Source organism: Poecilia mexicana, unplaced genomic scaffold (assembly GCF_051168715.1).
Source record: "Poecilia mexicana isolate PSO_F unplaced genomic scaffold, ASM5116871v1 scaffold_5, whole genome shotgun sequence".
NCBI classification, from domain to species: domain Eukaryota; kingdom Metazoa; phylum Chordata; class Actinopteri; order Cyprinodontiformes; family Poeciliidae; genus Poecilia; species Poecilia mexicana.
The window spans coordinates 26,408,384-26,435,639 of NW_028263374.1; the positions used below are offsets into that span (position 1 = coordinate 26,408,384).

Below are 27,256 nucleotides of genomic sequence, written 5' to 3' on the forward strand. Positions count from 1 at the left end.
GTTTCTGACCAGTTTTGTCACCAAAGATTCAAGGAGCAATTACTTTCTCACATCGGGTCTTGTTTCATAAATAAAACCATCACCTTGGTTGTTCAGTTATACAATGCATTGCTGGAATGGTTTGTATGCCAACTTGCATATATATACATACTTGAATGGTTCCTCATACTAATATTTTTAACATGCACATGCCTGCATGCACATTCACAAGCCTCCCCACACACACCCAGCCACACACACGCATACATGCATGCATGAAAACTGCTGCAACAAATCAAGGACAGCAGTGACAGCATTCTCACGTGGTTCTGTGTTTCAGGACCATTGCCTGGCATTGGTTTGCATTCATATATTTACCGATAACACTGTGACAGGCTAACTGGGGTAATGATTCAGGTCAGTAGAGATGACAGAGACTGGGCACAGCTGTGGGAAAATACCCAATGAAAACCACATCCAGTGTCCACTCATAGATAGAAGCTGTTATAAAATGGTGCCACAGTACAAAATAGAAAAAAAATTAAAAAGTACATAATGTGTTCAGGATGTTTAAGATATTATGTTATCTGCTTGACAACAGAGGTGTGTTTACAAGGTTTTTCACAAGAAGAAAAACAAAACAGTCATCCCATATCTGATACGTGTCATTACTAAAGTGCCTTTTATCTTATTTTCATCAATATACAGAGGCTGATATTCTCTGCGAATTACACCATGTAATTTACTGCCCTAAAAATTAAAAAACCATTACAATCAGGTCCAATCATGGAACACAGAGATAAGGTTCCCCTTGATTTATTTTTAATGCTAATGGACGAGCAATTCATCTTTTCTGAGACCCAAACAAAAGCAAACAAAGCAGAAAGCTGTCTGAGCGCCGACTTCAAAGCATGAGTCCTCATTAGACAAGTCACGCCTTTGAAGAGCGAGCTCTCCTTGGTGTAAAATAACAGATGGATCGGTGTGAAAGCTCTGTTTGTCTCCCACTGGGGTTCGTGCAATATGAACACATTAACAGAAAACTCTGTTTTTAGCTTTGAACGAGACGTACACATACATCTGGAGCTAGGGACGAGCACAGCAGAGTAGTAAGCATTACACTATTTCTGACCAGTAAAATCAATTCTACCAGTTGGCGCATTGCCGTAAATCTTGTGTAAGTCTGTTTACTGGCTCTCTCAAAAGGGTTTGCCACACACAAAACAACAGAAACTACATCTTCACTTCTTTTTGTTGTTTATATTCAAGCAGGCATCAGCGCAGGTTAACAGGTGACTGCTGGAGGAAGTTAGAAGAGCATCAGATGAAAACTCCTGTGAGGACTGCTTCCTAGGAAAGGTAAAGCCTTACAGGTTGTTTATGATTCATTTTCTGTCATGTCTTTTCAACATGGCAATCCTTTTGACAGAAAACTGTTGTTTCAAATAAATAAATAAATGTCTAGTTAATCTAATGCAATGTAAACAATCTGACAAAAGACAGACCTATGTTTTAGAGTTTAACCTATAAATCATTGTTTAAAGTTAGAACAAATCATTTGACTTTAATTTAAAAAATATTTTTATGCATATAAAACCAGACTACTTCTGAACCAGTGTGGAAGAAGAGACTGTTCTGGCTTATAATAAAGGTACCATAACAGTATTTTCAAATTGGATGAAACAGCTGCATAATGCTAGAGGTCAAATCCAGGTGTTTTGACCTCTAGCACATTACACTATGTGTTGGTACGTTTTTTTCTAGATTATTAGTACCATAATTTAGGTAGATATTGCAAAATAATCTCACACAGACCCACAGCACTGAGTACAATTAAACACCTGTAGGAAAAGATAGGTGGATGTGTCACACTTTACAAAAATACCATGTCACAATATAACATAGGATGTCTTGTCAGTGAACGGAACAAATATCACAGGATGTGTCAGAGTGGGTGGGTGAGTTCATATCTGTAACAGTCTGCATTATGAGATTGTGACAGAAAGATAGCAGTGATGGACAGAGAGGTAACCCCTAAATCATCGTAGTAGATGTAAAACATAAAAAGGAAGCTGCCTTCAGTCTCACCTAAATCACCAAGTAAAGCAGTGCCGCCCTTTAAAAGAAAACAAACCCATCTGCTTATCTACATGGTGCAGGAGGGAACACGTCAAACATGACATTGAGCTAGCTTCCCACTGAGCCTTTACACAGCTCTTAAACCACAAGGTTCAATCTTCCTGAGACTGCATAATGATGCTCACTCTCCCGGGTAAAGGGAATTCTTACACTTAGAGAGTTTTAATGGTTCCTTTTGAACCCTAAAGAGATGTACAATAGTCTTTTGGCAAATGGATGGTAAACATTTAATTTCATGCTTAAATTCAATTTAGTGTTATAGCAAAGATAATAATTAAATTTCTTTTTTAAAAAATATTGCATTAAATATATATTTTATAAAAACGTATTGTTCAAATTTTCTAAAATTACAACCAAAAATAAGATTTTTTTTTTAAACAAAATATCTAGAATCAACATTTATCCATCAGATGGATGTAGTGAACCAATCACTCAGACACACATAAATGGACTGACAATGTTTGTTGTCTTGAGCAAACACTGAGTGTGTTTGCCTGTGTCTGGCAATAATAGATTCATTTACAGGCGAGAGACAAGACTGTGGAGCACTCGGGTACAGATACAGTAATTCATGCACTGGGTGAAGACGGCTTAAAGTGACACATTTACACCAAAACATCCGCTCCGACTTTAAATGTGTCACGTTTGATTCCGCTCACATTTGTTCCCTCCGCACATCTCACTAAACAAACAAGTAGGAGATATTGGACACAGCTCATTCCACACCAGAGGGAGGTCTCAATCCTTCCTGTCGGTGCAATTGCCTTAGCTCAATGATTTATGAAAAGCAGAACAATCTGTGCACAGATGGGGCAGAGATATAAATATTCTGACCAGTCAGAAGGAAAACCTCTGCTCCTAGCTGGCTAGGTGTTCTAAAATAGACAGATGAAGAGAACTGGGGTGTGACAGTATAATTAATGTGTGGATAAACCTAAAAGCAAACCTGCAATTGTTTTTATTTGCTCTTATTCATCTTAACAACAAACTTTAATGCCTTAAAAGAAATTGTTTTTCTTGAGGTTAATATTTATGTTGTTTTAATGTACGGTGTTAGTTTTGCTCCATGTGTGATTCAGTTGTATGCGTAGCAATGCAGGAACAGCCGCCGTTGTTTACTACCAACACCTGATCCAGAAAGCAAATTGCTTTGCTAACACGTCACTGCATCTTTTTTTCTTCTTCTGAGGTTTCCCAGGAGGATTGAAGGCAATTTTCTGTGATGAAAATCCCTTCAGAAGAAAACTGCTCATTACATGGCTCCATTGATTTAGACATCAAACCTGAGTCTGCATAGATTACAAATCAGACCAAAAGACTTGTTTTGATGATGTTATCAGAAAGCGATGGACACAATGCATGGCGACAAGTCTGTCTTAATAAAACATAGAGAAGCTGCTAGACAAGAGAAGCAGCATCAGAGGCTTTCTCATTTAAATTTGCAAACAAGTCTGGGGAAAATGCATCAGCTACAAATGAGTGTTTGGGTAAAACAAAAAATATAAATAATGTGCAGAATATTGAGAAGCATTCAAATAATAAAAAGCATGTTACAAAAAGAGTTGGTGGAAATTTTCTCTGGTTTCACTTGATCCAAATTTATTACAGGTTGCCCCCTTAGGACTACAGGAAATGGTTTTCAAGAATGGTGTTTGTGTGTCTCTAACCCAACATTATTAAAGTCCTAGTTGCCCCACTCAGCTTCACAGAGGCAACACAGCAGAAAACTGGAAAAATCGATCGAAGCTAGAGTCACAAGAGGTCAATGGGCCTGTAAACGGTACAACAATAAAATTACAACCATTTCACTTTAAAATGTTGGTACTGATAGCTTCAATGGAAAGTACATCTCTGAAGCATGTTACATTTGATACAACAGGATAAAACATCTTGTAGTTTTCTAGTGATCTAGATCTCCGTGCAGACTAAAAACTATGCAAGACTATCTATTACATGAGAATCAGTAGTCTGTAAAGCTGTTGGCTTTTTCCAGTCATAACTGTGACAATGTGATGCAGACCTACACTTTTTTTCCTGTCACCAACATACTCCGGTATTCCAGTCTTAAACTGTCATGAAGACAAAGTCTCTGGAGCCTTCGGGGCTTTAACTCTGTCTGCTCTGCTGCTTCCGCTGCTGCTGCCATTTTGTCTGCTGCCTGCCTCGCGATCTGATCTGGGCAATGTACTGAGATAGCTTAATTAACAAATAACTGTGAGTTTTCCTGTAGCCGACCTGTGCATCTGTTGTTGTTGTGTTTGCACAGTGCAAAGATCCCTGGGAGAACTAATTTGCCCTTTCTTCTAATGAGCAGTTGGACAGGCGTACCTGCCCTGCTGCTGCTCCTCTGGGGATACAAGCATCAAAAAACAGGGCGTGATATGTTAGAAATATTCTTTCAGTGGTACAAAAAGGAAGAAGATTTTGCACATTAATTAGAGTAAATTAGCATCCAAATGAAAACATTTCAACACGGACTTACATGGCACAAAACTTAATTGTCAGGCATTTTAATGATCACCAAAATAAAAGCTAAATGCTTTCTTTAATTTAAAAAAGAGGGATTTTTTCTTTTGTTTGCTTGTTATTTTTATTATTTTAGAAATCAGGTATTTTGATAAATACATGCTTTTGTAAATATCTGCGCATCAATACAAACAGAAATAGTGTCACTGAGAATCCACCAGAGGGCAGCAGATGGATTTTTGCTCGATTTATATCACTGGCACTCTGGTCTCCCCAGTGCGGTTTAACCATCTTGTTTCAATCAGCTGTAGCAAAGCTGGACTTAGACACCAGACTGATTGAAAATTATATTAAAAGCTTGTAAATTGTGTTTCTTAACTCTTTGATGTGTAAGACTGCCCTCTTATCCCACACCCCCATGCACCGCCCCATCAACCCTCCAATCCGAGATTGGATATTTGCAAAAAAAAATGTTGTTGCTGTTGTTGGAGTAGCCTAAGAGCTACAAGAGTGTATATATGTATACACAAAGATAAGTGTTTAAGATAGTTGTAGAAGTCTTACAACTTGCATAACATTTAGTTTTTCAGTATTGGACAGGAACAGGGATCTGTTCTGTCTTGATAATATTTTCATGGACTTGATGCATGAAAATACTGGTTTCACAAGTATGCATCATTTTGCACATTGCTGTAAAGTGGAAGAAAAATGATAAAGAGTTTCAATTTTGATTCAAAATGCAAATTTTATAAGCGTGGCACTCATTTCTATTCAGCATAAAAAGTGAAGATGTGTTCATTATTCATGAATGCACTCTTCTTATGGTGAGAGAAAGTGATGACAGCATGGTGATGTTGGAATACTTTTCTTTATTAGGGGCAGTGAACTAATCAGAGTAGATGAAGCTAAATGCTTCATCTACTCTGTACATGTACATTTTTGAAAATCAAATTGAATGCTTCATTTACCTTCCACTTCACAGATTAGCCTTTTGAGGTCACCGCCTGGAAGAATGGTTTTCTTCCCGGCAATCCTGAAAGAAAACATATTAGAGATAAAAATTAAAAAAAACTTGGAACTGATGTTGAGATTCACCTTCTTGCAGAATAACAACCCCAAACATTAAGTTGGAGCTATGATGGAGTGGCATTTAATCAAAGCATGTCCAAATGCTACAATGGCATGGTCAAAATCTAAACCTAAAGCAAAATGAGAATCTGTCACTTGACTTGATGCTCTGGCTGAATGAGAGCTATTCTGTAAACAAAAATCTGCAGATTGTAAAGAGGATTTACACCAAATATTGTCCAAATCTAAATGATCCTCACAATCTTTTCATATTTTGGTGTGTATGTACATTTTTGAAATCAAATTGAATGCTTCATTTACCTTCCACTTCACAGTATCTCTACTTTCTGTTAGAGAATCACATTAAATCCACACACTGAAGTTTGGTGTTGTTGCTATGTGACAAAAAAATTCAAATATTTGTATAGTTTTGCAAATCACAGTACATGGAACATGTATGCATAATTAACTTGCCTAATTTGCTGCACATTCCTTTATCAGGCACTCAGAGTCGCCATACATAAAACGTCTACTGTTCAACTTCTTGAGAGCATATTCAGACTGCTCTGATGGGAATTATGTGATACATACTGGACACATCTGGTGTCCAGATTGCTAAATATTTGGGACTCAACTTGCATGTTTAGTTTCCATGCCTTAAGTAGGCCTAATTTTGCTTTGATTCATGTAATCAGGTTAGGAGACTGAGAAAAAATTATAGGTATTGATTTGCTTCTGTGTGGAAAAAAATAAAGTAAATTAGATTGCCAAACTAACATTAGTTGTACTCTATAAAAATCCTGTTTCACAGGAATAAAGAAAATCTCTATTTCTTATTTTCTGTGCATTTGTTGTTGTGTTTGCACAGTGCAAAGATCCCTGGGAGAACTGATTTCTAAGCAGAAGTTAATTGACATCTGCTTCGAAATCCTTGTGCACGATAAAGCAATTGTTTGGATTCAGAGGTTCCACAGAAAATACTACAATTTGTTTTGACAAAGTTGATTGTGGAGTGTTTTCAGTGGTTTTTACTGCCGTTTCAGTGATTCAGCGGGGAGTCCTATGTATTTCTCTGGTTATAATTATGGGTCTGTTAGTGTGCAGTGTTAGAGAGGAGAGAAAGTGTCTCCTGAAAATCTGAGGTCATGACGAGAGAGGGGACCACGACATGATTGAAAAAGACCACAAAAGCCACATCTGAGAAGAAAGTGTCAACATAGAATTAAGACAAATAAAATCCAGAACAGCAAATCATAATTAGAGGATCTTGGTCATGCTGAACTTGTCGTATAGTGAATTCATGATCACAGGAATGTCCGGCTGCAGATTACCAACAGGCTAATGCCCAGCAGGCAATTATAAGATATAAAATCACACTCTGTTTCTGAAAAAACATAAAATATTTAAAACCAAATGAGTCAAACTTATGCAAAAGTAGCTATTATAAAATCTAGAGATATAAAATCTCTACTTTTGCATGAAGTACAGATTTATTTAAAAATTGAATGACAAATCATCAACTGATGTTTTCTACCATGGTTATTAAAGAAAAAAAAATCTGAACTGTGATTTAAAATGAATAATTTATACCATTTTTAGGTGGAATAAAATCAGAAAAACAAAGAATAACTCATAATGTCATCACTTCCAATAAATGCCAACCTGCAGCTTGGACCAAAAAAGTGTTTACAATGTATAATGTTCAAATACTAACTATAGTGTTATTTCAATCTACTTTTAATGACGGGGCTGTTTTTCATTTTTGTTGGATAGATTTCCAATATTTTCTTTTATTAATATGATCTGATTGAAGTATTTGCAGCTGAAACTAGACAAATAAAAAATAAAACTACTTCAGAGGAACCTCCACCTGTTCTTTGCTTAGCAGAAGAAACTAAGTTTCACAAGGTAGAGGGTCACTTGATCCTGTTAGAGTGTGGGTGAACTTTTCTATGTGGTAGTTAGTGGGGAATAGAGGTGTGAGGATCATTAGTGTTTTGAGGCATTAGTATAATAGGCATCAACCATTTAATTTATGGGTAACACTTCTACGGGCTGGGGACAATGTAGCCTGCCTCAACCTTTCAAGTGACGATACTTGAACCAGTTATGGTATTTGTCTTTATTTTTATTATTATTTGTTTTTATTCTAATTAAAATCAACTTTTACTGCTTTGGGTTCTAAGTTACAAGTCAATTGGGGAACATTGATGACACATTCAACTGTTAAAAATTTTAAGACAAACATCTGTAAATGGGTGGAGAAATGTCACTGAACAAAGACCACACTTAACCAAAAAGTGGAGAATTAAAAGGGAACATTCCAAGTGGATGACAGCCAAAAACCAATGGAAAAAAATCTTAGTGCGTGTCGCAGCAGACTCTTTTGTCAAACAGTGCTTTCCACTTTCTGTGTGTCACCCTGTTGCACACAACTGCTGTACAGAGGCAATTAATCAACGCCATGAAACATCAGTGGAGGGCACTGAGCCAGCCCAGTGAAATAAAGCCTAATAAAGAACAGCAGGCTATATTACAAAGTCTTATTATTGAAGAATGCAAATCTCAGTGATGTAAATCCTCAACCATTAGAAACTAGTATCATGCTGTTTTTACAGTTTGTCAGTTTTTTGATCATTTCAATTTATAATATAAATGGAAAAAAACTAACCCGATGCCAAACAACAAAAAACACAACTGTAAAACTTGACATGAAACCACCTTATTAACTTAAAAACACTTTAACAATAAGATAAATATTCCAAATGTTAAATAATTTCAGGAAGTGTCATTGAAAGATTTCAGATTTTAAACATTTTAAAGTATTAGGCAGGATGTCAGTTCAGATGTTTTATGTTAACAAAAACCTGGGATAATTATTGCGGCTAGGCTGTAAGGTAAGGTAATTTTATTTATATAGCACATTTTCAGCAACAAGGCAATTCAAAGTGCTTTACATGAAGAAATACAAACAACATAACAAACCAAAGGAAAGAAAAAAAGAGAAAAGAAAACTAATCTAATGTTCTAAAGTATGTAAACTAAGTGCTCCTGTTCAGGGTTGCTAAATATCTAATTCAATTTCTAAATAGTGAGTACCGTATTTTTCGCACTATAAGGCGCACCGGATTATAAGGCGCACCTTCAATGAATGGCCTATTTTAGGACTTTTTTCATACATTAGGCGCACCGCATTATAAGGCGCATAGCTTCATACTCTATTATTACACATCCACATTAATAAAGAAATGGTCCCCGAGTACTTTATATAGTAGGCTGGCCCAGTCGTTGTTTCACTCACGGTGTTGGTGTTGCGATATTATGCCCAACTGCTTTCTGGGTAACACAGACCAACCGACACGCTGCCGCTGCAGTCTCTGTCTCTCTTCCCCTGCCCCTCCCCCCCTTTAAATGTATTATCAAACTTTATTAACAAACCAGTGTTCTGACAACTATCCCAGCATGCACCGCGCACTACTTCTTCTACGGGGGAAAAAGAAGTTGGCGGCTGCTTACCGTAGTGGACCAACTACGTAAGCAGCCTACTGCATGTCTGTGTAAACATGACGTCTTTCATTTCGATCTGAGTTAATTAGCGTAGCATTTCTGCCGGATTTTCACAACATATCAGCCACGACAATGGACAGGGGAACCAACAAGTTCATGTCATCTTTTTTGGACGACATCAAGGTGTTTGAGCCACTGGATGCCTCCAACATTGTGCGCGTCACAGCTAAAAGCTACCGATAGATGAGGAAAACAGCAGATCCTCACACCCTCAGCATAAATATAGCTGTGGACAAGATCACTGATGCCTATTGTTCTTGCAAGGCTGGGTAAGTCGGCATTCATGGTTTTGATGGTCCACAATGTACATTAGCATATGTTTACTACTGTAGCTTGTGTTTGTGAGACGGTCACGCACGTGGTAGCTGCACTGTGACCTAAAATGGGCATTAGCCAATGAAACGCGGCCCCTGTGGTAAGGTCCGTTGCTGGACCTGTTGTGGCTCAATATTGGTTCATATATAAGGCGCACCGGATTATAAGGCGCACTGTCGGCTTTTGAGGAAATTGAAGGTTTTTAGGTGCGTCTTATAGTGCGGAAAATACGGTACTCTACCATTTCTGATAAAATAAGCTAAAGAGTGACTGATCTAATTCCTTTTCTGGGTTAAAGTGAGTACGCCACAATTCTAAGTTTGTTCTAAATCCTTTTCTGGGTTAAAAATAATAGAATAGGTGGAGAAATGGTGGATATTCCCTATTTAGCCCAGAAAAAGATTATGTTAGTTTATTAGTAATATCAGAAATTGTGGAGTACGCACTATTGAGATCAATATTATACAGCCCAGAAATGGAATCAGAATTAAAATTAGAATAACTAAAAACTTAGAATCCAGAAATACTTAACAGAAACAATCACTGCTTAGTTTAAACTAAAGAAAAACATAATCTTTTTCTGGGCTAAATAGGGAGTACTCCACAATTTCTAAAACAAAAAAGTGGAAAGGACACATTATGGCAAATGGCAACATTCAGACAAAACAATGGACAAAACAAAGACACAAGTGAAGTCGGTGACATCAAAGGGCCATGAAGCCACGTTACTGAGCCTCCTGGCAGAGTCCGATAAAGGTGTTGTTTATCCAGGAATGTCCTTGGGAGCACTCAGCTTCGCAACTCCATGGATACAGGAGGGGGTGAGGAGGGAAGAGCGTTGTGTTTGCATATCTTCAAGGAGATTAGAAATATGCAGCCCTTCCAAGGCCACACGGGGAAAGCCAATTCAGAAACAGAATGTCTTAGGTCGGGAAGATTATGAAATTTCAATCTTCCCTAAAGTCTCTCCGATACATCTCAGTTCCCAATCATCCAAATTAGTTTGGTCATTCCACTGAACTGAAATTAGCAACTTCTCCAAAATTGATTCCATTTCGTTAGTGAGTTATAGAGTCCTTGTCTCTGTCCACACCAACAGTCCGAGTGTTCGCTAGTTTGCCCAAGTCCATCACAAATTTGCCAGTAATCCAGGAATCCACAAGCTCCAAACAGCAGAAATCCTGTTATCATGAATAAATCCAGGGTGAATCCTGCCGGGTATGTCCCCGCAGGACAAGATGGCTCTCCTGTGCCCAGAATTCTCGTCGGAAATTTGATCAATTGCATTGAGAGATTGGTTGACCAGATCCATAATTTGTAGATTTGGATGATGTCCAAAGAAAGGCTCCAAAAATATAGAAAAAGACAAGACAAAAACAAAGCAAGCAGGGCAGGGAGGGAGTAGAGGAAAGAAACGTCCGCCTTCATCAAGAGCAAGAACAAAGTCATCAAGATAAAATCACACAATGAACCTATAAAATTTAAGAAATAAAACAGACAATTATTTTAAAGAGGCAGATGACCTTTACACATAATTATGTGGTATATTACAACTACTCCATTATTGCAATAAAAATCAACTAAGAAGATTTTTTGGTGTTGAGATAGACTGATCTACTTCCCACGAACCCCAGACACACACAACCACACACACACACACCCACACACATGCGCATGTAACACATGCACATCCCTGTTCTTCTATACAAACTGAGGACTTTGCGTTGACTTAGTTCTAGAAACTGTATTTATGTCTAACCCGGACTTTCTGGGTCAGGCAGCAGAATGCCGTAGAACTGCAAAATAAAAGTGAGGGCCGGGAAAAGGTTCTTACTTTCCACAAATGACCTTCCTTTGTTTGTCTATATTATGAAAGTGGTCCTCTATATGTAGCTTACACCCACAAATATAGTATGTCTTTTTATCTTCACATAGACTTCGCATGAACTTCTGTTCATTTTTCATTCACTTATACAGCCTAACCATGACCTTTACCCTAAATCTAACCTAAACTCAATTCATACCTTTGTCCTAAACCTATCCTCTGACCCAAAAGCACTACTTCTCTTTATGAGGCCTGGGCTTTGTGCCACATAAGGAGCAGTTGGTCCTCACAACTTAGTATTTGTAGAAAAAATGGTCCTTAAATTGTCTCAAATACACACACTAAACTCTCTATCAACAAACAATAACAAGGCAGAAAATATCCCTCGATCATCTTCTCACAGCTGTAAACACAGATGTGCTGAGAATCAAATCATGTAACAGAAACAGACAAAGCTGAAGAGGAAGTACATGACAAACACACACATATGGGGAATGGTGAAGCCTATAAAAATATATGAAATCATAAATTTCTAAACAACAGGAAACTACTGAGATCTGCAGTTTACAAAACCACTGCTGGACATAATAAATTAGTAAGATGTTAACAGTGTTAGGTTGTAAAATGTTTGGTATGGATTCAGTAACTATTAAGCTGCCAAAACCTTAAAGACTCAACCAGCTTGACATGAAATTAAAGAGAGGAGGAATTTTTTAAATTCTTTTCCTTTGTGAGAAATTTAATCTGATGCAGAAATGGTCACAGACAACATGGCCATTGTCCTCTGAGGTTAGCGAGCCTCTTCTGAAAGGCTATCTCCCTGGTGGCCCCAGGCTAATCTGGACCTAGGCTGAGTGGGGTCACAGACCACATGCTTAGACTAGCTTGGTTTGATTTCTTAGCAGAGATAGCTCTGGTCACCAGTTAACTCAGGTGCACAAACTCCCCATCTTTTTCTGTTAGAAACTCTGTGAATAGACTGTAAATAATCAGATAATCATTTTTTCCCATGCAGAACCGCTTTTTAAACATGATCCCTGCCGACTACAGAGAGTACAAGGAAACTGTCAACCAAGACAGCCAACGGCAACTGACAAAGATGACCTGTGCTACAATGTGCTCTGCTGTGCCTTAGTGGTAATCAAATCTGAATGTTTCACAGAATGAAGAATAAGCCCTCACTTCCTGCTCTCTTCCACGAAGTCAGCTGTCTTTTCAAACGCTGGGCCTAAGCTGATGTGGCTGATGAAGGCCAGATGTGGATTGCCAAAGTACACATATTTTCTTTTCTTTTGAAAGTTCAGAGTTACTGTGTAGCTTTTCAAAAAGACATTCTAATTTGCAGTTTGCCCGAAAATGCCATTAAATGTCACCCAGATGCCTTCTAAGCAGAATCATTTTTATAGAAAAATTCATTCTGCAATTGCTGGGAAAAAAAATCTGTTCAAGCAATCTGATTTTTAATTTCAACCACAATCTTTAATCCACTTTCTTCAACTTTTCTAATTTAAACAGAAAACAACTGGTGGCAACTTGCCATGAGTTTGTGGCAAGTTGCCACCAGTTGGTTAATGTGTGGTTCGGTTCTACCCCAAGTAGTGAGCTTATGGCCTGTTCCTCCATATTGTGGGCAGGCCGTGAGCACCCAGCAGCTCAATTTAATTCTCCAATGTTGTTTGCACCAACACTCAGCAATGGAGAACCTTGAGATTCTGGTTCTCATGAACTTGAATAAATCCAGACATTTCATTTTGTCTTACAGAAATCCATTACTGGCCCAAACATAATGATAAAGACTCAGATCAGCAGATTATTTCGCTATGCATATAAATGTAATTACATTCAGGCACTATAGTTTTTTGAAATGTCGAACCATTTGGATTTAGGTAATGCAGTCAAAATATAAACCGACAGCCACTCATGAACTTTATGTATTTATTTTTAATCTAGAGGCAAAATAAGATTCACATCACAAGCTAATTAGCAAAACTATAGCTCCAACAGAAGGCTAGCCATGCTTCACTGTTTCTCTCTTCTATTGCTATCCGTTCTTCAGAGCTGTCGCTGCAAGCTGCTAGCAGCAGTTTCTGTTAGAAACTCTGTGAATAGACTGTAAATGGCTACATCACAGCCATTCCGGCTAGTACTACCCCCGAAATAGGTACGAAAATCTGAGCACAGCCAGGCAGAGCTGCGGCGGATTTGCTAATTGAAAACAAATCTGACTGGGGCAGACCGGGACTGAACCAGTTAGAGGCGGTCTAGTAGAAAAGTGCCTATAGAGTCTTGTCCACTTTGGCATTTGACAAGAGGAAGTTGGAATCATACCTGCAACCTTCTGCTTCAGTTTAGGTCGCTCTTCTGATTCATCAAAGACAAAGACAATGGGCAATAAATCCCCTGCTGAGCAAAAAGTGAATAAAGGTCCATTTCACATTTTCCAGAAAATATGTTGTTTACCTTCAGTTCTTTGTGAAAAATATTGTGCCAACACAAGAGATGAAACAGGAACATTTGACTCATTTTGCATGTGATGGTTGTTCGTGTGACAGGGTGCGGCTATTTAGCTTCATAAGAAATGTAACGACTTTCTGGAATTGATGGAAATGGTTGCTTATATTGTCACCTTATGCTCAAGCAGTCCTGGGTTAAATTTGTCATGATGTGTATTGGTGTTGGACTGAAATGCACCAGGTTGAAATGTTGAGTTGAATTTGAAGATTTAATGAAGAATGAAAATAACAAAAGATCATAACAAAAATCTATGGAGAGTGCAGGGAGCCAGGGCAGAACAAAAAAAAAAAAAAAAAATCACAGGAACCAGGAAAGCAACAGGCATTAACAAGATTTAGCAGGAGGAACTAGTAAGGAAGAATGAGAGACAGAGGTGATTAAATACTGAGCAGATGAATGCTGGAACAATAAACCTGGCTAATTGACTAACAGGTTACAAGCATGAGGGGAGAGACCAGATAGCAGGCTGAGAAGAGAGAGAGAGAGAGAGAATGGCACGGGGGTGATGTAGGTCCAGCAAAGACATTTTGAATGGATCTGGAAAAAACAGTTTGTAAATATAAGTGTACTACAAACATAATATATGCCTCATAAACTAAAAAATAAAATTAAAAACAGTGCAAATGTAAAACCTTTTCCCTTCAGTGCAGGGTCATGATTTTTTTCTATAAATCTTTACTTTTTTTTTCAATCCCAGAAAAAAAGTTTTATCTACTTTCAATTAATTGGTGGGAAATGAAGCATTTTATGCACAAGCTGTGACTTTCTCCCTATTTTTCACAGTCCTGTAATCCACTTTGAAGGAATATTTGAATGTATCCCAAATTTTTGATAAGCAGTACCGTCTCTGCTGGGCAGTGACTAAACAGGTTCTTGCAAATGAGCCTCACAGCCCATCAGAGAGAGGTCAGCTTTTAATCCCAAAAGCAGCAAAATCCCTCCAATGTCTAACTAGTTTCTAAGTGATATTAAGTCCTTCTGATTACCTACAATCCCGTATCGTTCCCATATTATTTTGGATAGCAACGCTAACCTAAAGCAGACAAAGAGTAGCTTTTCAACATCTGATCAGATGCTTAAAAATGTCAGCCCTGACACGGTGAGCTTAAAATTATAATCAAAGCCAGGGTTTGATCCCGGGTGTAATCTGGTAAGCTGATCTTGTTTCCACATGTTGTTATTGGAATCCAGATGTGTAAAGCTGGTAGTTACTCAAATGTGAACACACTGAAACACTTATATAAAGAAAAAAGAAATCTCAGCCATTATTCAATTTCGAGTAAAATGGAGAAAAGCATAAAACTCTGATTTTCTAATGACCTTGACTTAAACCTAACCTAACAGGCAGGGATGAGAAAGGAAAGTCTCAGAGTTTCAAAGGAAGTCTCACATCCACACATGCACTTTTATTACACCTGGGTTAGTTTATGCTTCCTCACGTCCGGGCTCAGATCTCTCCTGAAACGTTAGCACTGTTCACACACACTCACTTGCAGCTTCAAACACATTCACTCGGTAATCCTATCCTCTGCTACAACATGTCGACAATTACGTCAGTTTAAAAGAAGCTAAGCAATTTTACATTATGGACCAAGTCAATCACCACAGATTGCAGCAAAACAAAAAAAAAAAAAAAACAGTTTGTAAGGTGAATTGTTTCACTTTTTCATAATAGAAGAAACACAGACATTCACCAGATATCAGCTGCTTCGGCACATTTGCAATGAAAGGCCCTTGGAAACATTAAAATACGTGAAAACAATTAAATAAAGATGAAGACATCATGTGTCTCTGTTTAACATCTGCTTTTCCTCCAAAATAAAATCTAAATTAGAAACTGGTTAAAACAATGCATGTGGGAGATTAGAGGAAGAGAGAAGAAATAAATTCCAATAGTCATCCAAGAGATTAGAGTCCTTTAACTAGGTTCCTTTGTGGTTCTTCATTTCCATTTAAATGGATTTCACAGCTCCAGGATACAAGAGATTTTTTATATGTATAAAATAAAGGAAAAGAACAGCCAAAAGAATTTGGACTGCTTCAAATCCTCCTCATAAAACATTGGTTTAAATAGTGATTTCAGTCCCAAAAATCTAGAATCAAAGGTTGGATAAAGGTTGCTTTAAACTGCCAGGTGGATGAACTGACTTTTTCTTTTCTTCAAACGAGAAATCAAAACCAATAGAAAAATAATGAATATGCTAAGGTGCACAAAAAATATCTCTGTGCATTTCAATCTTGATTATGTTACCTATTATTTCTTCAACCTCAAAAGAGAGAGGTTAGTTGCCTTTCTGTGGATTTCTGTTTTGCACCGCAAGGCATACGTGAATGGCATAAAACACCAGAACTGTCTCCAAAACGAATGTGTTTTAAAGTGTTAGAATAAAATTAGATTTATTTGTTATCTCACTTTTATACACTATGTACAATGGTTTGGCGTCTGTTCCCTCAGTTTGGGCAAAATGGATGCATCTCTTTCTAATCTGTACTTTGAGTTACTAACATTCATTCACAAAGACTTGTCTAATGCTTGGAAATTCACAACAAGGACTTGCTATTAAGCCAGTTGGAGAATCAACATTAATACTTTTGCTTGGGTTTAGAGTAGCTAAAAAACTTGACAAATAATTTTACTAAAATTAGCATTGTCAAATCACAAAGTTCACCTTCATTCAACAGCACAAAGGTGAGCAATACACTCAAACCTAATTTTACTCCAACCATTTCCTATTGTTAATTATGATCAAGTTCTGCATTAGATACAGACACTGAAAAAATCTGATGAGGATAAGTAAATAAGAAAGGGGAATTCTAACTTGTACTTTGATTTTGTGGAAAAAAAAAGTGTATTCATATAAATTGTGTTTTTCAAATTTCTGCAAAAATAGGGTATTCACAAGAATACATAAAGACGTACATGCAACTGTATGTAAATAATTGTTATTCTTTTTATATGTTTTATACTTGGAGTATGAACAGCAGAGCTGGCATTGCAGTCCGAGTCATGATTTCTGTGTTCTATGTTCCTATGTTTCCCTGTTTCCAGAGCTAAATCAGGTTTCAATACAACATTTCTTGTAACACTGATTTAATAGGATTTGTACTGTAAGATTATGCCTGTCAAAAATGGGAATTGCTTTTAAGGAACTTGTTTAGTTATTACAGGATACAGAATACTAGTACTGTGTTGTAATTTGGTGCTGCCATCACAAGGTGGTGGAAATGCAAAAAGTTGTTTTCCATCTACTGTGAAGCAGCTCCGCACGCCTGCTGGAACTAAGGGAAAAGGTGCTGTAGTATACTCTCAACTCAGATTGTCCAAAAATGAAGAATACAAAATCAAAGAAGCACATCAAAAAACTGAGGATCATTGTAAATAAGTCAGTTAAATGTAGCATATTGTAAGTTTATATTAACAATCACTGTCCTGTGAGTCCAAGCTTTTACTTGAACCTTGGTCTACTGATCAGTAGTAAATAGTTAGCTAAAATATATAGGCGTTATCATTAATAGTTAACCTTTGGATGTAATAAATTTATGTTCATATCTGTGTGTACCTTAAATTTATGGCTAATCAAGCTGTCCTCAATTTATATTTTCTTCAAATGGCACTTCAAAGGCTACATACTTGTCTGTGGAAGTTGTTCAATATATTTTGATTGTAATCCATTTTTAAGACTGCAACAAAGGAGAAGCAAAATACTCATTAAAAATCTTCAATGGGATTCCCTGTGGAACAAGATAAAAGATTTTCTTAACTGCTTTGTGCTCATTTTTTTTATGAGAGCTTATTAAAATGTATCCCTCCACCCATATATATTCAAGTAACGTTTCAGACCGGGGGCACTAGGACCTGAGGTTGGTGCAGCCGCAGAGATCTTGCAGCCTGTAAGAAGTTTCTCACTTTCTTTCTGAACAATTTTCAAACAAGTGCAAGGCTCAGATAGGAGTGCTTGGATTAAAACGGTTGTGCTGCTCTTGGAGTTCTGTGGAAGTGGATGTACAAACTGGGATATATTTCAGGAAGCTTCATGAATTCTACATCTATGGGAGAAGATACTTTAGAGGTAGGTGGATTAAACTTTCATTTACAATGCATGAATTTGCCATTACACTGTAAAAAAAAAAAGCAACCAAAAAGCTCATTATTAAGTAAGCAAACCATTTTATGTTTTAAGTTTATATACGCATAACATTTTGTTATAATTTTAGTTTAGATTTTCATTGTAAATTAATGAAAATCACCTGTCATCTCTCCTCATCCTGCAAGAAATCTACTAGGCTTAACTGTGTTGTGTTACAATAGAAGTGATCAGACTTGCTCTCACTTCCTCATGCATTCCTGCAAATTGGTTTATTTGAATGTCATCTGAGGTTGTAAACAAGAAGCTAGCTGCAGGGCACTTAACTGAAATAATATACACCAACAAACCTACTGCAAATTATTGCATAATTCACATAAAACTCAGCTATTAGACTCAAGATGACTTCATCTGGTACTCTTGGAAATTTTAACAGACCTTTAACTATACATATGGAAGCCTTTATAGTTGCTGAGAAAATCACTTAAAGTTCTGCATGCTTACCAGGGTGACATCGCCAAAAGTACTTGGCTTACAGCAAACGGGTCAGCTTCATGAAGGAGGTAACTCAGATATGCATTGCATGATTGCGAACTGGCATTAAAAGGAGAACGCTTATCAGAAAGAAAGGCTTCTTTGCACAGAGACAACAGAAGCAGTAGTCGGTTTACAGCAACAAAGAGGGACAAATCAGAGGGGGGTGGGCTGCAGGTAGCAAGTTGCCCATAGAGCTGAGCTTGGCTGATATGCAAACATACAAATGCACAACTTGGATTTTGATATGCAGTTTCTTAGTTATGGTTAATAATCTTGGATTATATTTTCCATATAGATTCAATAGATTAAAAACACTTTGATGCTTTGCGGTAAGGAGCAAAGTGTTTTTCCTTGCTTATAGCATCTGTGAAGTATCAGAGACTTTTTTTTTCACATGCTGACAAGAAATGTTGTGGTTAAACTTTTACTGGACAAGCTACAAAACTGGATACCACATGGCTCCTTGTCTCAGATTTTTGTAAATTATTTTGTGTTGTCGGGCTTTAAGTCGTGGAAAAGAATACATGTGCAGACATCAAAGCTTAGTTCAGAAAACCACATGATGCTCTTACAAAACTTCACTGGCAAATATTGGTAGGACGCCTGGAGAGTAACTTAATATCCGCAACGCTATCTCAAGTATGCTGAGTATGTGATATGTTTTGTTCTTAGCATGCATTTCACTACATGTTTGATTTATGGACCATGGCTCACCTAAAGCCACATGTGTTTGCACATATAAATGTACCATTTGTCTCGCAGTGAAGACTGAAAAGTGCAGTCACAGTAATTAAGTCTGAACCGCAAAGTCAAAAATGCTTATAAGGTGGTGGGACCTTGTTGATGGCTCTTGTCCTCATCTATCATTCTGAGATGTTTGAGAAAACTTTTCCAGAAACGTTCGTGTTTTGTTCCATGTGGCACTTTGATACAAAAAGAGAATTACCAATCCATAAAATCTAAATCATTCTAAATATTAGTCATCAAGAAAACTTGAATTACTTGATCACATATCAATGTTTTTCCCTGTAGTTCCTTTCAGTGAAGTTTTCCACGAGTGAAAGAACAGACAAGTCAAAAGCATTCTTTTGACAGGTTACACAAACGTCATCAGTCTAAAAAGAGTGAGAGTGCAACACTATTACAATGGTACCAATGGATTCTTGACATTCAAAACACAGTATCTTAATATCATGTCCTGTTTGGGTTAGATCTTATCTGGCTGATCAATCCTACTGTGTCAACATTTTAGACACTGAATATGCGCTCCTCTATCTTTTGGGGTCCCACAAAGCTCAGCTTTAGGGCTCCTCTTTTTTTTTTTTTACTTTTATCGCTTCCCTTGGCTCCATAATAAGGAGCAATCTAATGAATCGCTTTCCTTTTCTTTGCTGATGATTATCAGATTCAAAGCAAGCAAGACCCATCAACAAAGTCCCACCACCTTAAAGCAGAAGGACAGCTTTTCAATGAAAGCCTTTTTGGACTGCTTGGATAATATTAAAGTTTGCTTAGTAACGAATTTCCTGAATTTAAATGAAAAGAAAATAGAGGTTTGGACCAAGAGGGCCCTGTGATTTCACCACTGTTGATTTGGGACCCCTGACAGCTTATTTTAAATCAACTGTCACCGATGTGGGTTATAAGTTAGACATTGATCTTAAATTGGAAAGACAAATTGAGCCAGTTGTAAGATCGTGCTTTTATCTCCTAAAACGGCTGGCAAAAGTTAAATCCTTTCTGTCCAAACCTCTCTTTGAAACAGCGATTTTATTTCATCTCACTGAGATTATTGTAATGGACTCTTTGTTGGAGTGAGTAAACGATTTCTCTTCCTCTGCAGATGGTTGAAAATGATGCTTCATGCCATAAACTAGCCTTACTTCACTGGCTCCTTGTGCATTTTAGAGTCCACTTTAAAACATTTTTGTTTGTTTTTAAAGAGCAAACAAAAAGTATTATGTATTTTACAGGCATGATTAAATTTTATAGCACAATCAAGTAACTATGTTACCTCCAGGTGTTATAAAACTGCTGTATACATCAAACACGACTTACAAGAAATTTAACTTCCCAATTTAATGCTCTGAAATTAGGACTCTGTCTCTTTAAGAAGCTCCAGCTCTTTCCAACACATCACATTCAGCACACCATCATAACATAGCTTCTCCATTAGGCTGTTCACAACCATTCTTACCAGCATTGGACTGAGAAGAGCTTCTTCTAATGAGCTCAGAAGATGTGCAGTTCCATGATGCATTTGCTGATTGCTGCTGCTGCTAGTCTGGAGGAGTTGAGTCGGGGACAGACAGAGGAGGGGTGATCTGAAATGCAGAAGCTCGGCTTGCCGACTGTAGCTTCAAGGAGAAACTGCATGGAAAAGATGGCACTCAGTGAGAGTTTAGGCCCAAATGGTTGCCTTGGGAAATTAAATGATTTCTCAAGCATGCATAAAAGAATGAGGTCAACACTCCATGCATATTTTCGATGGAGGAATAACTTTATAACATGATGTAAAGTTCAAAAGAGTAAATTTTACTTAATACTGCCCCTTTAACTAGTTGCATTGTGTTTAATCTTTGATTGTGCCTATGCCTTATTTATATTTGATTGTTCTTTTTTGTATTTTTATTTCCTTAGGTGCAGCACTTTGCTTCAGCTATCACTGTTTTAAAGTGCTATTTAAATAAAGTTGGTATTGCATGGTATTCAGATACTGGTTGTGCAGGCCATTGAAGCTTACTACTTAAGTTCAAAATGCAAGTTAAAAAGCTTACTTCAGTGTTTGCTTATTTGTTATGTGCTCCACGGTGTATCATTAGTCTACTTGTACCAAAATATTTTAATGAGAGCCCTCAAATATTTGGAACCAATATTTGTGCAGTAGTGAGCTGCTACGGCCTGCACTATCCTACATTCCAAAGCTTCTTATTCATGATGTTTGGCATGAAAAGTTTGTAATTGTTCTGCGAGGCGTTGTGACTTCTTTGGATTTCCACATCCTGAGTTAACAGTAGAGTGAGTTAGAGAGAGAATGAGACTAAATTATTTTCATTTGTAACTTATGGCGAATAGAATAGAATCAGGATTGTTTTCATTGGATTTTTGGTTATGCAGTCATTATTTTAAAGTATAATGGCAAATTAGTTAAAACAATCTCAATGACTAATTTCTTCCCAAACAGATTCACCGTCCTGACTGAGTTTGATATATTTATTTTACAAAGGTAATTATTTGAAGATTAAATTAAAGAATTTGTTCAAAATCAATAACCACTTATAGAAACAGGATAATAGGGAAATAGTTAAACTTAAAACAGGAAGGGCATCTACTTAATAAAAAAATAATTATCTTTTAAAATAAAAGTATTTTTTTATTGTTTTTTAACAGATATTATAGAAAATATTTATTGGATAACCCTCTTCTTCTAATGTCTCAGACGAGCTGACAGTAATTACACACCATTACAGAAGACTCTGTCCCTCGTACCTTCAGAGTCATCAAGCTTGATAATCCGTCTTTCATGTATAATCATAGCATCATCTGACTTTCCACAAAAACATGTCTGATCATCACTTTCTGCCTCAGGCCCACTTCAAAGACCTGGCTGCCCACTTAAAAACACAAAAAGAACTAAAGGATACTGTTAAAGCCTGCAGACAGTTATCTCCCCTAATGAGTCAGAGATACTCTCTACTTGCTTTAGAAGGGCATTAATAGAGAACACCACATTTAGGAAAGGTGAATCTCCAAGCATTGAAACAGGCCTGTGCCTGAGCAGTATTGTGTCTTTCAAGCGAAGCCCCCTGCAGGCTGCTGTATTTTATCATTCTACGGTGAAAATTACTAGAAGACCACACACATTCACATTGTGAAAGTTTATAAACTCTGACTCAGTCTTATCCTGAAAATCATCCAAGTTCAAATTCAACCATCCATGTATAACTTCTGCTTGTCAAGATATGTTCACTATTTACATATTTGTGTAATTTGTTGCATCTTTGAGTTTATAGAACATTTGTACTTTTTATTTAAAATAATCCAGCCCAAAAGTAAAACAATTGATGGGAAGTGAAAACTTACTGTAGTTTCTCGATTTAAATTATTTAACTGGCATTTTTCAGAGTTTTAAGTTTAAAAGTTTGCTGAGTTGTGGAGTCCAGACTAGTGAGGAAAATTTCTTCTGGTGTGAAACTGTAAAACCATGAGCACCACCCCGAACCGATCGCATTGCCACACATGTAAACAAAAATACACACTGCCACTTTTATGGTGTTACATTGTTTAGTTTGCCTAACAGCAGAAGTGAAATTATTTAGAAAAGGAGAAAACCATGATATGGGGACTCATACAGTTGTAGTGTTGAAATAAGAGTTTCAGTAAGACATTGGATTTTAGGGAAAAGAAGTTAAAAAAGATTATAATTTGTTATGGAGTTTATAACAAAAAACTAAAGCATTTTCAAAAAGCTGATATTAATATTCAAGATGTTATAAACCGCATATTTTTATTCATTTACTAAAAACCATAAAAATGACCCAGTTAACATTAGAAAAAAATTATATTAAAAGCACCCAAGCATTCTTTGGATAATTTAACTTGATTTCTTTTTTAAAGGTTTCATCAGCTAGTGGCCTTTATTTGATCGTTGACAGGAGAGCGGGTAATGAGAGAAGGGGAAGACATGTGGCAAAGGTCACCAGGCAGGGAATCAAACCTACGACAGCCATGTCAAGGACTGATGCCTCCATATGTGGACTGTGCTTAACCCCTGCGCCACCGCAGCACACCGTTTGACTTGATTTTGAATCCTACTTTTGATGTCTTCCTCTATTCTAAGAAAGGAAAGCATGTGCAGCAGGTTCAGGAGGATTCTAGCATCTGTTTCCCTCTCAGCTGCAGAAATATTTGACTTTACTGCTCCAACAGCAGCGCTGATTCCAGAAATCAAATCAGTCAGATGGGCAAGGTCTAGTCTCATACTGCACTTAAGAAATCCAAAAGGTTCCCCACTTTGGATATAAAGGGAATAGCAGTACAAAGGAAACCTACCAAACATTCAAGATGAACCTTAAAAATAGGTATTCTAACAAACTGATTTATAAAAAAGTACATTTTATGCAACCAGATCTAAAAAGTCTGATCACTTGATGAAGTTTGTCAGAAAATCATGCCTCCTTGATTCTAAGAGTCTCACTAACTTCAAATTCAACTCCAGCAGCCAACCTTTCAGAAAAAAACTTAGTAGCTTCTTAGAAAGCCAGTGAAAAACTACAAAACACATTTACACTCAGAAAACCCTCTTTAAGCATCAAAATCACTGCATCATAATCGTTTCCTGACTGGAAAAATGCATAATAATTGATTATAACTTTTAATTTTGATTGTTCATTGTGTCAAACATTAATTTTGAACTCTCATTTATTGAAATGTATGAATAGCTTCAAGCTTTCTAAAATCTTAAAGAAGCTAATTGTTCATTTAAGATAAACATGACATATACTGGTAGGTATTCAGACAAAACCTTTTGAACCTCACATTTACAGACCCCCAAACACCTGTGATGTTTGCTGTGACATGTAGAGAAAAGTTGGTAGAATCCACGGACGGCTAGCCTCGCGATTTATCCTGCAGCCTCATTCATGCTAATGTTTACTTTTCTGGTGATGTTGTATACAGCACACTATGCTGTTTATTGCATACATGAACATTTAAACATTTTTTCTTTTTCTGCACCACATAAGATTCCCCTCCCAGTTTATGTCCTTCACATAATTTACCCAGAAATATGATCTTCCTAATCCATCAAATCTGTCCCTATTTATTTGCTTTGTGTAAGCACATTTGGAATTATTGACTTTAATAAACAAACTGTGAAAGCCTGGCTTGCCACGACATTTGACAATGCTTGCAATAGGTCAGAGCTAAACAAAGAAGAAGAGACAAGAATGACCTGCATAAACAGTTATAGACGAGCCTGATGACGCATCCCCCTAAACCAGCTGCTCACTGAACTGCACAACAGTGGACTATGTTCAGCTTTTAACCACTTTTTTTTAAGTATGTAAATAACTGAATGAATCTAAGTAGTGTAGGCTGTGGTAAATTTGAAAAAAAGGTTTTAAAAAATGTTGAACTTAAATGTCTCTTTGTGTAGCGCTGTGATTTCTAAAAGAATGAATTCCTGGAGCACCGAAAAAAAAAATTAAAAGTTTAAAATTTCAAAGTACTTTGAGAAAAACTCATGATAAGGAGCGACTTCCATCTGAGACTTCAGTGCTCATACTTGTCTGACAAAGTGTACTAACTGGATTATTCTAAAATTGTGTGTTTAGTTGTAAAAACACACAACTAAAAAGAAAACGCTGAGTTACTCTGTCTGTGAAGATTTACTTGAAAAGAATCACCAGGAGTTCACATACTGAAGCCGAACTGAAGGAGGATTCTTAGCTGTGTTTTCACCATCGCAAAGCTATATTTATCATCTGAAAAGTGTAAAAACATTGCAAATTATGCTGACAATCTATTCTGCTTTGGCGCAAAGGAGTGGGAATAATCATACAGACAAAAAATAAATAAATCCAGGAATGCAAACTGCTGACACCATAGCTTATAACTACACTTCCAAGATAAAATCTCCAGAAATACAGCTTCAGATATATTTTATGTGAACCTGTAAAAAACATTGGACAACATCCCTTTTTTGATGTTTAGGAAAATAAGAAAAATGAAAGTGTAAACTGGGTGGCCTCTTTGGCAGGGATTTTCAATATGGGTGGATGCCCAAGTAAAGTCTGGAAACCCATAAAACTAACAATCAACACAATCAACAGCTTTAGACAAATAGCAGCACTTGGAAAAAAGGGGAAAATACTTTGATAGAAACATACTGAACTCATTGTTTCCTTTAAAAATCTTCAATGGGAAAAATGTGTCTTGCAATCTGTTTAAAGGATCTGATTTTTGTTATGACAGACTTGACATTGGCCAAGTGAGGACACAAGAGGATGTCAAGGTCTGGCCAATCCATCTCTTAAGAGAGCAGAGAAATAAAAGCAACATCTGAGGAATATACCAATTTTATTTCCTCCAAAAAGCACATTGACTGGTTCTCTTGGCTAAAGCAACAAAGTAGGATCCACTATCTCTGCTATCTGTAGAAAAAATTGAGACATCTTCAGTTCCCACAGACTGTTTTTCATGTGAGCTAAAGTTAATTGACAAAGAAACTTTGCAATGACGCAGTTCATCCCAGACAATCAACATCTGCCAAAGTTGGAGCGCAAAACAAATGTCCATTTTTGAACATGAGCCACCAGATGATGAAATACCACATTTCTCTACTCTGACTCATTTCTGTTAGAATATGTTTGACTAATTTGAAGTGTTTGAATGGAGTCTGGGCTTTGTCGTTGCTTGTCTAGATTGTGTTCAGTGATTGCAGTTATCTGTGGTTTTTCAATGCAGTGAAAGACAACAACATCATAAGTAATGCCATTTTCCATTCCATTCTCACAAGGATGACTTCTGTTGTCACCGATTTCATTACACATCTTTCATTCAGAAAACTATGAAATGTTAAGGCAGTTATCGATGCCTTTTTTTGTCCTCATTTCAGTTCGTCTTTTATGTCACAATGTTTTTCTGTACGCGTTTACAGATGTTAGCTCTACTATATCAACTCAGATATAAAACAGACTTGCGTTCTGTGTCAAAAGCTATTGTGCAAACCATTTAGGTTGTAAATACTACATGGTGCTATTTTATAAGAATGTGTCTTAACACATAGACATGTTCAATAAACTATTACTATCCAAACGGCCAAATCAGAGTTTAAAGTTTCTGTTTTGACACAAAAAGTGCTGGATAGAAAAGTTAGCTTTCGCTTCTGTGATTGTTGATTTCTTTGATCATGTCTGGTGTATTCTGTAGCAAGACTCAATTTTGTCTCAGTTTGGACCAGAAGACGACTTTGGATTTTTGTGTCCAAGAGACTTTCACACATCTGCCTTAAATCACAGCTGACTGCCAGCAGAGTCTGTGTTACTCAAGCAAAGGTCGGTTTGAAATGGTTTGCTGCATTGCTGCTTGATAATAGTATAGCAGAACATTGCAACTCCTTCATGCAACAGGAAAGCAGTTAGGATAAAATGGAAATTACAAGCTTGGATTGCAAGCTATTATCTTTACTAACATGTTTTCTTTGACAAGTCGCCCCAAAGAAAAATATGACATTTCCCTTCCCTATAAACTGTAGACAAGCCTCAACAGGTTTGCAGATGTAGAAAGCCTCACTATGTGACTGACATAAGGAAAACACTTTAAATAGATCACCAAAAAAAGTTGTCCAATGCTTAAATATTACCATTTTGCCATCTCTGAATGAAGGTTTGGACATTAAAATTTAAAAAAATGGTTTAGCCTGGTTTCATCCAAAGCAAAAACGGCAGCAGTCTGTTTTGATGAATATTTTAAGTGCACATACTGCCTTACAATTTTTGTTCCCTTTGAGCTTTTCCGCATTTTCTATTGTTGCAACCAAAAACGTCATATACTGAGTATTGCATAATTTTAAAGTGAATGAAAACTTTAATTCAATTAAAAAGATGAACAAGCTTTCAATTTGTTTTTCACAAGAAAATTTATTTTTTTAAAATGTGGCTTGCGTTTTTATTTAGCCACCCAGAATGTTGTTCTGCCCACCATGTGAAAAAAGAAATAATATCTCACAGCTTTAAACCTACTAATACATTCAGTATCT

General features: G+C 36.9%; 1 protein-coding gene across 1 annotated transcript in view; it reads left to right on the forward strand.

The window, feature by feature from the left end:
- Window positions 1–17,700: 17,700 nt before the first annotated feature.
- The window catches only part of ngfb (nerve growth factor b (beta polypeptide)), a 28,317-nt gene continuing 18,761 nt past the window's right edge, over window positions 17,701–27,256 (forward strand). Inside the window, exon 1 of the mRNA XM_014992372.2 lies at window positions 17,701–17,943. The gene's annotated coding sequence lies outside the window, so the exon portion shown is untranslated. The remainder of the gene's footprint in view (window positions 17,944–27,256) is intronic.